Below are 13710 nucleotides of genomic sequence, written 5' to 3'. Positions count from 1 at the left end.
CATGCCATGTATTTGGGTATTAGATGTGGTAGTTTTCTGGTGATGTTTTCCTTCACTGTACCTTAGAACATGTTTTAAGTAAGTACATATATATAACACACACAAAAACATGACTGGTGGAAATATTCTTTAATACGATGTTTTTATTTTTGATAGACGTTAACAAGCTTTATATCTAAAGCATAATATTATGTTTGAAGGACTAAATTAATAAATATTAGGGTTACCAGAATAAAACATTCCATCAAACTCATTACTCTACGAGTTAATTTAATATAACCTAAATCTAGAACAATCTACGGAAGAAAACTAATCACATACTAAGCAGAACAGCTTACGTGGTATCATAAATAGTTACTTTTACCTTTAAAATAAAATCAGTGACACAACAACCTCTTTAGGTCTGGGCCTCAGATTTCTGAATCTGTTTCATGATCATTTTTCAATCTAATACGCAAGTAGGTGCCAGCCTCCTATGCCTGACACACGCCGTTGACTTTTTGGGTCTAAGACATGTCGGTTTCCTCACGATGTTTTCTTTGACCGTTCGAGCGAATGTTAAATGCGCACATAGAAAGAAAGTCCATTGGTGCACAGCCGGGGATCGCACCTCAGGGATGAGAGTCGCACGCTAAATCCACTAGGCCAACACTGCTCTATTTTTAACCTTAGAAAATATTTTATAATACCGTTGGTGAACGTGCGCCAGCACGACTATTTTATGGAAAAAATAAGTTATGTATTAGTGTAGTAGAGAAAATATATATAAGAGAAAAATAGAATCGTTTATGTATTTTTATATAAATGTTACATTTCCTGGGATCCAAGCACTTTAATTTTACGAGAAAAAGCAGTAAATAAAGAAATATTCATAGTTACATTTATTAAATCAAACCTGTGAAATTAGAAATAGATACCCAACTAGATACTCACAAAAAGAAGCACTTATTAATTACTCAACAATAATTAATACAAAATATACTAGCTATTATAATTCTTTCTAGACTATAATATTTACTATTATATATCTACCATAGACTATACAAAACTATCATGTTAAGAGTAATAATATTGAAAACGTGTCTATGGTTAAAATTTGAAAACTTTTAAATAATGATGATTTACGAGTTAGTTAAAAGTTTTGTGATGATGGCAAGTTTAATTATCTTAGACGATGGGTTAAAATAAAGTACACAATATTAATTTAATACTGAGTGTACATACATAGTGAGAATATTTTTTGAGGGCATTTTTTTCCAAAATATAAAATTTGTTCGCATGTGTTCTCTAACAACATTAAACTATCTAATAACCTTTGCAATAAACTAATATTGATAATACAGTTTTAAGGTTCAACATAAAAATCTTATAGTTAACTTATAACTGTTTTGTTAAGTGGTATTTAAATTATTTACCTACCTGATATGTTGTCGGATATCGATTATCGTTTGAATAACTTGGTTAATGTCTTGACCTAAATAAGTCACTACAATTACACTACACTACTTTATACACTTTTCTAAAATATATACAGTTCTAAACTTTGGTCCACTCCGAGTACTTCAATATGGTAGAGGATATGAATACTGTGAAAAATAAGTCACGGTTTTGGTCCAATTTGTTGTGAAAAAGGGTAAGGGTCCGGTGATTTGGGCTAAAGCGCTTGGAACATAAGTTTATAGGTACATCGAATCCATCACAAACACAACCACTTACGATCGCTCGTAAAACAAATTAGCTTTCAAAGAATGCGTCAAAACAATTGAGAAAACGAATATAAATTTTTAAACATCAAACATTTTAAGCTTTTGTCGTTCGTTCGACTTTTAAATTTACGCGGAAAAACAGAGAACATGCGAACATCCGGCCGCACCGACGCGGTCTGACTGTAAACTGAAGTACGAAGCTTCTATTCTGAAAGTGTTGTGGAAAACCCACATCTAAACTTTCGCGGGAATGAAAAAGACAGCAATATATATTAATCCGACAGGTACAGGAAAGATATTACGGAAGGAAATAAACATGATTTCTTTTAGGCACGTTATTGAAAATAGCACAATACAGTTTGTGAAATCCATTACAGTAATGGAATGGGATGTTAAATGTGAATAGTCATGTAATTCTCCTAATGCCATCTGGTAGTTATGTGTTATATGTATACATAGTATAGTCTACACACGGTAATATGTATTTTCAAACCCAAGGCATTAAAATAGCGTTACGTCAACTGACGAGATTTTTTTGAATATCAATAGATATCATTAAAAAAAAGTGTGCGTGTACTTATGTACGCGCGTAAGAAGTTATACTTCACGCGTAGAAGTTAATTAATTAATTACAATTAAATAATCAAAGACTGGAAAAGGAGTCATTATAGTCAATAAAGTTCAGTTTAGATTTGAAAAATTAAATAAATAAATATTTATTATTATTCTCTGACATTAAGTGTAACATAAATTGTATTATTATTTGAATATTGTTTTTAAATTATGTCCAATGCCGTAGGATCTTCCGTGGGCAACTTCATTCTGTTAATTTTGTGTCACGGTGCGCGCGCATCGTAAAATTTCACTCTCATCAATTTTTCATAACGCGCCTAATGAAGTATAACTTCAAAAATATTTTAAGCCATAAATTGGTAGAATAGATTGAACTATTAAATATTCAAATACTGTAGCAACACTGAAGAAGTATCTAGAAATGAGTGTTCACGCTTGATACAAATTGTTCGTAGGTACCTTACTTTACAAGACAGAAAGAAGTAATTTCTCAATACTTTTTTACAAGAGCAGTATTAGCCTAGTGTATAAATATGGAATTCTCAATCAAGAGGCAGGTCAAACCGTAAGCTTATTTTTTCTTTTAAATTTAATCCGCTAAGCAAATGTTTTCTTTCAAATAATTTACGACAAAAAAGCATCTTAGAAACATACTTTGTAGTATGTTCATATCGCCACTGGATCCTTTTTAAATCAAACAATATTTACTATATAATATAAGTTATATTACTTATAAGTTATTGAACTGTATTTTGGATTGGAGCAGCGTGGAAACATTTTAGTTTTATTTCTTATGTTTTCCATATTTCCTGTCGCAATCGTAAATAACGATAACATTCATTTGTTTGGATTTTCAATCAAAATCTGCATGGCTGGCGCAAAAATCAATCTGTTGAATAATTCGTTCGGAAAAAGTTCGATAAACAATGTAAATTTTGTTCGGCAAATTGGTTTCCGTTAAATCAAAGAATTAATGGATTTGCGGATTGCAAAAAGTTTTAAGTGCATATTCAAATTGTTCTTTTATGTTTGACTAAAGTTTATTTTGAAATAATTGGCTATTTAAAGAATTATATTAAAGTATAGCGCTACAAAACTTAAATTAATCAACTTAACCAACTCGTTTTATATACACTATTGAAAAAAATTCTTACTCACCTTCTGCTCACGATGAACACCATAGGTGACAAACATCTACGTTTTGATTATATTTTAAGTGTGTTTTCATTGTAATTATATTTTACAGACTTATTTGTTATGAAACAAACACTTGGGATTCACTTACTGCCAATATTCATTTTAGTAAGCCTATTCGGACTGAGTTTTTAGACTCAACTTAGAGCACTTTATTATATATTTTTTTCTATACTAACAGTTTGCAATTATATGTATAGATCAGTCTGAAATGCAATAGTATTAAGACTGCGCAATACTCTAGTAAATGGTGCTACTAAGTAAATACTACTGAAGGCAAAAAGCGCCCAAGCGAAGAGCTGGAGGGAGTTCTGTAGTAGGCAGGACAGGGAGAGTATGTGGGATAGTATTTACAGAATAATAAGAAGGACGGAAAAGAAAAAAGAAGATATACCCCTCATTCATGGCGGCAATTACCTTACAGAGGAGGAGTCGGCCAACCTATTAGCGCAGACGTTCTTTCCGGACGACACTACTGGGGGGGATAATGACGAACACAGAGCTACCAGGGCGTTAGCCAAAGAGCTCGGTGAAGGAGGAAGTAACGCTGTACATGATCCTCCGTTTACTGAAACCGAACTAGAAGATGCAGTCGTCAGCTTTAACCCCAAAAAGGCACCCGGAGAAGACGGAATTTCTGCAGACATATGTCGGCAGGCCGTCAGGGCATCTCCCGACATATTTCTGCAACTGCTCAATAAAAGCGCGGTCTTAGGTTACTTTCCGGCCCGGTGGAAGAGGGCAACTGTAGTGGTACTACGAAAGCCGGGGAAACCTGACTACACCAACCCGAAGGCCTATAGGCCAATAGGCCTATTGCCAGTTATGGGCAAAGTGTACGAGAAAATGTTAGTAAGAAGAATCAGATGGCACCTGGTACCACGCTTAAGCAACCGCCAGTACGGCTTTATGCCCCAGCGCAGCACCGAAGACGCCCTCTACACCGCAGTGACACATATTAGAAGCAAGCTTGAAAAAAAGAAAATCATAGCCGTTATATCACTCGATATAGAGGGCGCCTTCGACAGTGCTTGGTGGCCTCAAATACTGGCTCGACTGGTGGAAGAGGAATGTCCTGCAAACATAGTAAGAATAATGAACAGTTATCTCCAGGACAGGAGCGTCATCCTAAATTACGCAGGCCATAACATCTTAAGAAGAACAAACAAAGGATGCGTGCAGGGCTCCATAGCCGGACCTACGCTCTGGAACTTACTTATTGACCCTCTATTGAAGATGATAGATGCAGAGCAGGTCAAGGCCCAAGCGTTTGCAGATGATGTCCTGCTTATGATAGATGGAGACACGGGAGAGGAGGTAACAAAAATAGCGAATGGTATATTGGATCTTGTGCATAAGTGGGGCGTGAGGAACAAACTTAGCTTTGCGCCTCACAAAACCAATGCGATGGTGGTGACACGCAAACGGAAATATGACAATCCCCGCCTCACTATGAATAAAGAGGCAATAAAATTTACCAACAAAATAAGGATCCTGGGCGTAGAAATAGACGCTGCATTAACTTTTAAAGGCCACATTGATAACTTGTACAGTAAGACAATATCAATATATAGACAAGTTTCGAAAGTAGCAAAGATAGGATGGGGCTTACAGCCGGACGTCACTGCAACCCTATACACTGCAGTGATCGAGCCTATAGTCCTGTACGCCGCGGCTGTGTGGGCACAAGCAGTAGAAAAAGTTTTTATTAAAAAGAAATTAGATCGCATGACAAGGGGCTTCGCACAAAAAATTGCAAAAACATACAAAACGACAGCACTCAGCTCAGCGGCCTTGCTTGCAGGGATACTTCCCCTGGACCTTCGCGTTAAGGAGGCCGCGGCCGCATACCTGGCGCGGAAGGGGGTGTCACCGCACGTAACATCTGACAAGACAATAGAGACGCGACTGCCATACACTGAGCTTCCACACCCCGCCAAAAGACTTAAAATAACTTACAAAAAACTGGATGACCCGTCAGAAATCGATAACGTTACTATGACAAAATTATTTACAGACGGGAGCAAAACGTCCGCGGGAGTGGGAGCGGCATGGACTGAGTGGCAAGACGGGACCGAGATTAAAAATAAAAAGGTGAGGCTGGCTCCGTACTGTACAGTGTACCAGGCGGAGCTAGCCGCACTGAGGGACGCAGTGACATATCTGACCAAGGGAAGGCGGAAAGCGGCTGTGCTCAGCGACTCTCGCTCTTCACTGGATGCCATCGCGGGTGGACGCTCTCTCGATCCCCAAGTTGCCGAGATTCGCCAGAACCTGGAAGAGTGCCATGAAAATGGCATTAAAATTGAACTCTTTTGGGTGAAGGCGCACGTTGGCACTACGGGAAACGAGAGGGCAGACGCTCTCGCGGGGGAGGCGGTTGGGGAAACAGGGACGCGAATAGGGTACGATGCGTATCCGCTTTCCTATTTGCGACGACTGACAAGACTCAAGACTTTAGACACCTGGAACGAGCGCTATGTGGGGGGCGAAACAGCCGCAGTCACAAAAATATTTTTTAAAGATGCAAATGCGGCATACAAACAAATCAAGACAAGGCGTTTCGCACCTCACATGGCGCAGATCCTGACTGGCCACGGGGCTTTTGGACACTATTTACACAGACTCAAACTGAAGACAAGCCCCGCGTGTGACTGTGACGACAGAACCGACCAAACGGTGGTTCATCTACTTGTCGACTGTGCGAATTTTGAAAGGGCCAGGTGCGATCTGGAACTCGAGACTGGCATGAGGGTATCCCTGGATGGGCTATCCGACATGTTGCTTGGGCACAGATCGCAGCTGGAAAAATTCTGCGACAAGATTGTCAGATATGTCACCCGCACAAATAGCACGAGAGGTAACGCGGGTGTCGCCGGGCAGCGGGCCCCAACTCACCTATAAATATTATGACGATATTTTCGGAGTAGTTGTCGCCCGGGCCCGGCGGGGGACGCCAACCCTTTAAGACAATAATGTCCCTTTTTAAGAAAGGGGAGATTCTGACACTCCCCTGCTGCTTGGCCACTCGGTCACAAATCTGCCAGATTGCGTGGCTGATAGGCTAGGATGTAGGGGTCCCTTTTAAAAAAAAAAAAAAAAAAAAAAAAGTAAATACTATATATTTTAAAATTTAGACAGCTTAGTTTAAGATTGTTCATGAATGTACCTAATATATCTGTTTTTTGTAAACAAAATAAAGGTAAAACATTAATTCTATTAAATCTTTACATTGCATAATTGTTTTTTATGAAAGAATAAGTCAATTTTTTGTTTATTAACCATTGTCTCGGAGGGAGTTTCAACTCGATATTAATTACAGTTATTCTTCGATAACTTAACTCTTATTATTTTCAATAGCAGTTAAATTGAGAGAATTTATAGCTTTCGTAAGTTAGAACGGCAAAATATTTCTGGAACAAATAAAGACGTAAATAACTTTAAAATTGAGTGAGTAAATTCGCGCTCAAGTTTGTCGATTCTATGACGATATCGTTATTAAATTAGAAGTTTGTTGTTACTTGTACGTTTTATTCAGTTTCTTACGAAAACTCCTGAAAATAGAGATTACAATTTCTTTGACATTGTGTATAACACACAGTTCTCCGAGAGCTGACGAAAATTAACAAAAAATATTACCGAATGGCAACAACGCGATGGAAAACTATAAGAGGAAGATAGAGCAATAGATGGGCAGACGATATAAAGGGACAATGTGGAAAAGAACTAACATTAGAAGAGAATAGAAGCAGCTGGAAGGGACCTATGTGTCACCAAATCCGGTACATCTGATGTATTAGATGAATTTAGGTTATGTAACTAAAACAATTGTTTATATATTATACTATACTGGGTGTCAGCAATAAACGCTTAATAAATATCACACACAGTCTCCCGGGATCGAGTAAAACTGCAAGTGCAGGAAAACATTATCTTAAATAGGAACTGAGGGAAGAAGTCAGGCAATACCTACTTACTGGTATGTCTAATAAAATATAGTATTTTATTAAATTTACTAAACACAATGGCTATTAATATAAATTAATCCATCTTTAGACCTGTGTAGGCATTAGTACTGCCATGTAATTAATTGTAACAAAGTATGATTGAATGGTATTGTTACCCAACAATTGCCTTAATTATATTACGTCGGGTAAACCACAATTCATATCAGTATATTATAATATGAATAATACATTACGTGGAACAATGCTTTCTGATTATTAAATTGTATATTAATTTCGTGGTGTAAACTAAAATCACTTCAAGTATAATCATCATTTTAATAAAATATATTATTACTCTATAATATCTAATATAACTTGCGTCTATAGAGCCTAGAGTAAAGATTCACATTTCTCATAATCTTAATAGAAAGTTGATTATCTCCATATTAAAATTGGTTAATAAAGTTTAGAACGTAGAAGGGAAAACGACCCGACCTTACCTTAATTGTGGTTGCTCGACCGCATCATTTTGCTTAACAAATCCAAATCAAGCAAGCTTTTGTATCTCAGCATCTTGAATATCAACAGTTTTTTTTATTTTGCGCCACTGACACCCCTATACAAAGTGCATCAAGGTTTAGTAAAAAGCAACAAGGTCTATATCCAAAACGCCAGTAATTCCTAAGACTTAGTAAATAACAGTCGTTATTTTAGATACCAAAATATACGTAAAATAATGAAAAAATTTATGTTTGTATCCAAAGAAATTGTACATCTATATGGTTTTATGAATGTTCCGTTCACGACATAAAACGAGTAAAAGATTCATGAGCAATAAAGATCTTATGGTTACTGAATTATAGCTTCATAACCATTACCAAAATGAGCCAGGTCTTAAATTGCCGCCCCGAAGTGATAAGTGAGATAGTTATATATTTTATATTAAGTTTTCTTCCATAATGTAAAAGTTCGAACTTTTAAAATTTTATATAAAATCTTTAAAATATTTAAGTAAAAATTTACGTTCATTACATAATAAAATAATCTTGTGTCTATTCTTTTGTCTACATATGTTTTAAATGTTTTGTTTTGCTTAGATTCTTTATAATTTCAAAGTTATTTTATAGCTTACTAGTAGACTCGGCCAAGCGTTGCTGTGGCTAAGATTTTTGTTATATTACATAGTAGTAAACTATTCAAGAGAAACGGCAGGAGAACACCAATCCACCATGTTTTTTTTGGTGGTTATGCCATTAAATTTTAGCTTATGTGAAACGTTGGTATTTTTTTACACCTTGGATTAGATTATTCAATTTAGTAAGCACTCCTATTTTTTTTGAAAATGAAACATAGCCTATGTCACTCGGGAATAGTGTAGCTTGCCAACGGTGAAAGAATTTTTGAAATCGGTCCAGTAGTTTCGGAGCCTATTCATTTCAAACAAACAAAAAAACAAATCTTTCCTCTTTATAATATTAGTATAGATGTAGTTTTGGACTTCTTACGCTTACCATATTTAATTTTATTTTTTCTTACAGTGATTGCCTGGAAGAGATCGCTCGAAAGGGAAAGACCGCCTTATTTTCCTATTTTTTAATTGAACTGATTTCTTGCAACGAAGTGTTAAATAAGTAAAATAAATTATACAATTCAATTTATTGTTTATCAACCATTTTATAAAATTATCGCATTGGTGACGTGGCTAACGCACGCATTAACCCCATTCGGATTCAAGTCTTGACGATACAGCGATGGGTACCGACAATCTAATTTTAAATGCAACTATGCTTACTTTAAACGCTGAAATAATTCATTATTTTCCTCAAAAGTTTATTGATAATGATGTCGTAATAAATCGTTGAATATCGAACTAGCTTTTCAGTGAACAAAATTTAATGATATAAGTTTGACAGTGCATGATTAATGTTTCGTACCTACCAATATGTTATTGGTAAAAATTAATAATGGACTAGTGGTTTCAGTGAGCAACTCTTCCTATGAGGTCGTAAGTTCTATCGCAGGCTACTTTGGAGTTACTACTGTTAACAACATTAATCAACACGAAACAGATCTAGAAATCTGTGGTCAGACTTAAAAGGTTGTAGCTCCATCGGTTTTTATTATGAGCCAAATAATAAATAAAATTAATTGAATTTGACAATTTTGTATCCTAATTATTTACTAAAGTACTGTAGCCACTGTGCAATTAAGTATATATCATCTAGTCGTTCATTTTTATAAAGTGATTCATGGTTCCGATATACTAAATTCAGCCTTATACACCCACCAAAGAAAAGAGTCAGGAAAGATTTGACATCTCAATCGTAAAGATCACTCCACGTAGTGATAGTAAAGTACTGCGTGAACATTCACAAAACATACAATGTTTTTCAAAAGAACGCAAGTGTATTAGTCTAGTTTTGTCATAGACCGCATAGGTATTGTTTATAGACATGAAAATCAAAATTACACTACAAACACATTTCAAGCTTAATCAAAAGATGGCTTAGCTAATTATTTAGTGAACAACTTAAGAAACCTTCATATTCAAGATCTACGAAGTTAGTAAATACTCAAGTATCCTGAGAATACGTCTTTGGCAGCGATTACAAACTTTCTTAGATTGACTTGCATGAATGTTATATTAGACTATGGCTGTATTTGCATAAAGTTAAAGTTGTGAGCGTAATTTTATCGTGGTATGAGCGGCGCCGAGAAACAATATTAGCCTCTCGTTTAATCAAACTTATGTATGTTAAATGTAATGTCATTATGTGACCTTGTGAGGTTGGTAATAGATTGCAAGGGGAAACGTCCTTTACATGATATCCCTGCTCAACCAGGTCGGTCTGGACAATCCCGGAGTCTATCTCCTTCGGGATGCCTCTGATAACTAACCTGAGGACGTGCTCCACGGGTAGAGGAAAAGTGTGACCCCCGATACCTACGGAGATCAGGTAACAGTGGTGTTCTGGGAAGACTGGAACTCTGGACGCAAGGTCGAGCCTTTAGTATGCGATACCAAAGGCTCGAACCAGTCTGTTGCTCTTTCTGTCTGTCACCGACACTATCGACATCTTTATATGTTCGCAGAGTGAGTACATAGTAGCAATATTGTGTATCTAATGTATTTTGTACTTAATATTTTATTGTTTATTTTGACATTATCGTATTGGTTTAGTACTGTAAGGGTCTGTTTCACAATGTATGGATAAAGTACCAAATAGCTATGCAACACATAAATTATTTGGAAGATAAATTGTGCTATTTGACATTCATCGGACTCATAGCTTATGATGGACTTTATGTGACGAAATAGCGCTATCTGACAGTCGTGAAACGCAAAAATAGTGTTTATCTTACCAATAAGTAATAAATAGCTAATTTGGAACTTATGTAGAACCCTAAGAATAATTAATGTATTTATGTGAATACTAAATAAATAAACTCTAACAAACTAACACAATGAACAAATAAATCTTATAAATAAATCATCTAAAGTGAATAAAGCTTAATTATTTTCACATTAAAAAAAAAATATTTTCTTTCAAGTATACCTCTACTATATTTAATCAATTTGATAAAAAATATTGATGACTACAAAAAAGGTTTTATTTTGCCTGTGATATGAACAAATAAATAATGTCTAGCTTCATCGTTTACTCAGTTTATTTTTAATCTGATGTCACAGGAAAGTCACGATTATCAAAAATAATTCATATTGCTATATACGTCGTGTGTACCACCCTTATACAATATAATTTCTAAACATTAATTAATAATTAGGTAGATGTAAATAATAGGAAATATTAAAGACCATTTATATTTACGTTATATTAGAACGGTAAACAAGGATTAAATATGCAGCTTTTAATGATACAGCGTCTACAGTGTATTCACCCCCTTAAGGCCATAAATCTGTACTACAACAGTACTAAGGTGGGTAACAGACTATATCTTTTTCAAAAGCTGTTCAGATTAATTGCTAGCTTTATTAATGCGTTTTGTGGAAGAAGCTTTTATGAAGAACGTATGTGAAGAATCAAGAACATGTAAAATTTAAGCAGTATTATCTGTTTTAATGAATAATTGTTAAGCTCAGTATAACGTAAGCTTAGAGAACTTTAGTTAAGACTTCGTTTTAAGGGGTAACTTTTTGAAGTGAAACTTCTTTAGGCGCATGAGGGTAAAAATTTTACGGAACGTCACAAGATGTGCAGCGTTTTTGTCGAAGAAAAGGGAGAGAGCGATTGAGACCGATTGAGAGAGAGTGAGAAGTACCTTATAGAAATTATGTTTTTGAAATTAAAATTTCGTAAAGAGAATTTATGAAATAATAGTATTTTATACTTTATGCAAAATAATTTATCAAATGACGAATTGTAAATTAAAATGCCACGTGTTTTTATTAACGAAGAAATAAATTTAAAAAAATAAATTTATAATTTGTAGGTTTAATACCTAAGACTTAAATTTTAAGGTCAATTAAATTCCTAACATATCTTCCTTTTTCTTTCCCTCTAAGTGTCGGAAGTCTAAAGTTTTAGATTTGTATTAATATGAACAAGAGTTAAAAATTAGTTTACCAAAGAAGTTTCACTTCTGACATGTGTACTTTGTACGCACGCATTTTTTTTAAAATAATTATTAATATATTTAACTATGTATATGAATTATTGCTATGTCGAGATGGATGGGAGCACGTCGTAGTTTCTTTCGCAGTAAAAATAACTTTTTCATTTCAGATACAGAAGACTAATTGCATTAATAACAACATCAAGGGGTAACCTGAAACCGGCAATATAAGATTAAAGTATGTTTTCAAACAAATACAATCGACTTGCTTTTCCAAGCTGCTATGATATTTCAATCGACGTATTTCTCTCTGTACCTTTTGCTTTTTCAGTAAATAACCTAGATTCGAGTAACAATTTTTACCAGTTATTTTTCTCAAAATAAAAACGAATAGACTTTATCTGACGTGATTAAAAAGTCAGTTTCATTATACAAAGGAATATTATAGGAAATGTTAGGTCTGTTTTATAAACGTACTATAAGAAACCTTAAATAATATTTTAGGCTTTTTATAAGTATTCAAACATATTGTTGCTTTTGCTTATAACATGTTTATATATGTTATAAGAAACAAAACTTTCTAAACATTTTTTGTAAGGAATAAACAACTTACCAAAAAACATTTACTTAATAAATCGTTAACTAAATTCTCATAATAACACTACTAAGGGTTGTTAAGCTTGTTAAAGTCCCCATTGTCTGTAATTATACCGTATTTATTATGGTCACAACCCACAAACTAATTGAACAAAACGGTCACGTTTTCGACCCCAGAGAATCAATATTTGTTGTTCCTTTGCAAATAGTTTATCGTACGTGTGCCTTTATTGATACATTGCATAGATTCTCATACTAATACTCATAAATAGTATATTTTTCTTATCTAACGTTATAAAGCTGAATGGAACTATTGATTTTAATTAACACAGATTTTTTATTTGTATTTTATTGATAATCGCTTTAACATCGCGCTACGACCGAGTTGATGAAGCAGCGCGTCCTATCTATAGTTGAAATCGTTGTTTCTGAATATAATAACGACGGCTCGTTCCAAATTTAAAATATGATTATGTTTTTAGGTTAACATCCTACAGAAAAGCAATTCGAAATTCAAATTTTATTTCTAACTACGAATGATTTTAAATTTAGTTATAATTCTCTGTTTGATTCATACTTTGGGAATCCGTAGAAGGAAACGAATTTATGAATTGCGTTATACATTATATAATAAAACCATGTTTTGGTGTAATTATTTGTCTCAAGTGTTGCTGTTTTAGTTTAATTAGCTTAGCCCGGGGGCAAAATGTACAGATCTATTTTTACATCGTGTCCTACAACATCCCTTCAAACTCTTTTTAAAATCCGTCAATTGATTTATTTTTATACCACTGAATAAAAATAAAATGAGTCCAAGGCCTTACACTAACAGCAAAGGGAGGGTGCCATTATCTTAAATAATTGCGTTAGGTGACGACGAGCGAGAATCCTGTGGGAAATTACAAATATTACTGTAACTAAACTCGTACACGACACACAAATTAATACTTCTAAATGGCAATGAATTCTTTATTGACACAAATGTTTCAAATAAATACATAAACCTCCACAGTGTAGTGGTTGATGCAAATGGCGTACAAAGTATTCGTGTCACATTCTACGGTAAGGAAAAATACGATAGAGTTACTGCAATAAAATAATCTTTTTTTTTATGTAAT

The 13710-nt window shown here is 34.6% G+C and overlaps 1 protein-coding gene across 8 annotated transcripts in view; it reads right to left on the bottom strand.

The window, feature by feature from the left end:
- LOC125050537 (small conductance calcium-activated potassium channel protein) overlaps positions 1–1876 on the bottom strand; it is a 145271-nt gene extending 143395 nt beyond the window's left edge. For all 8 annotated transcript variants that reach the window (XM_047650445.1, XM_047650447.1, XM_047650448.1 and 5 more), the window contains exon 1: positions 1420–1876. The gene's annotated coding sequence lies outside the window, so the exon portion shown is untranslated. The remainder of the gene's footprint in view (positions 1–1419) is intronic.
- Positions 1877–13710: the final 11834 nt, after the last annotated feature.

This window comes from Pieris napi, chromosome 6 (assembly GCF_905475465.1).
Source record: "Pieris napi chromosome 6, ilPieNapi1.2, whole genome shotgun sequence".
Taxonomy (NCBI): Eukaryota; Metazoa; Arthropoda; class Insecta; order Lepidoptera; family Pieridae; genus Pieris; species Pieris napi.
This window is presented reverse-complemented; position numbering and strand designations above follow the sequence as displayed.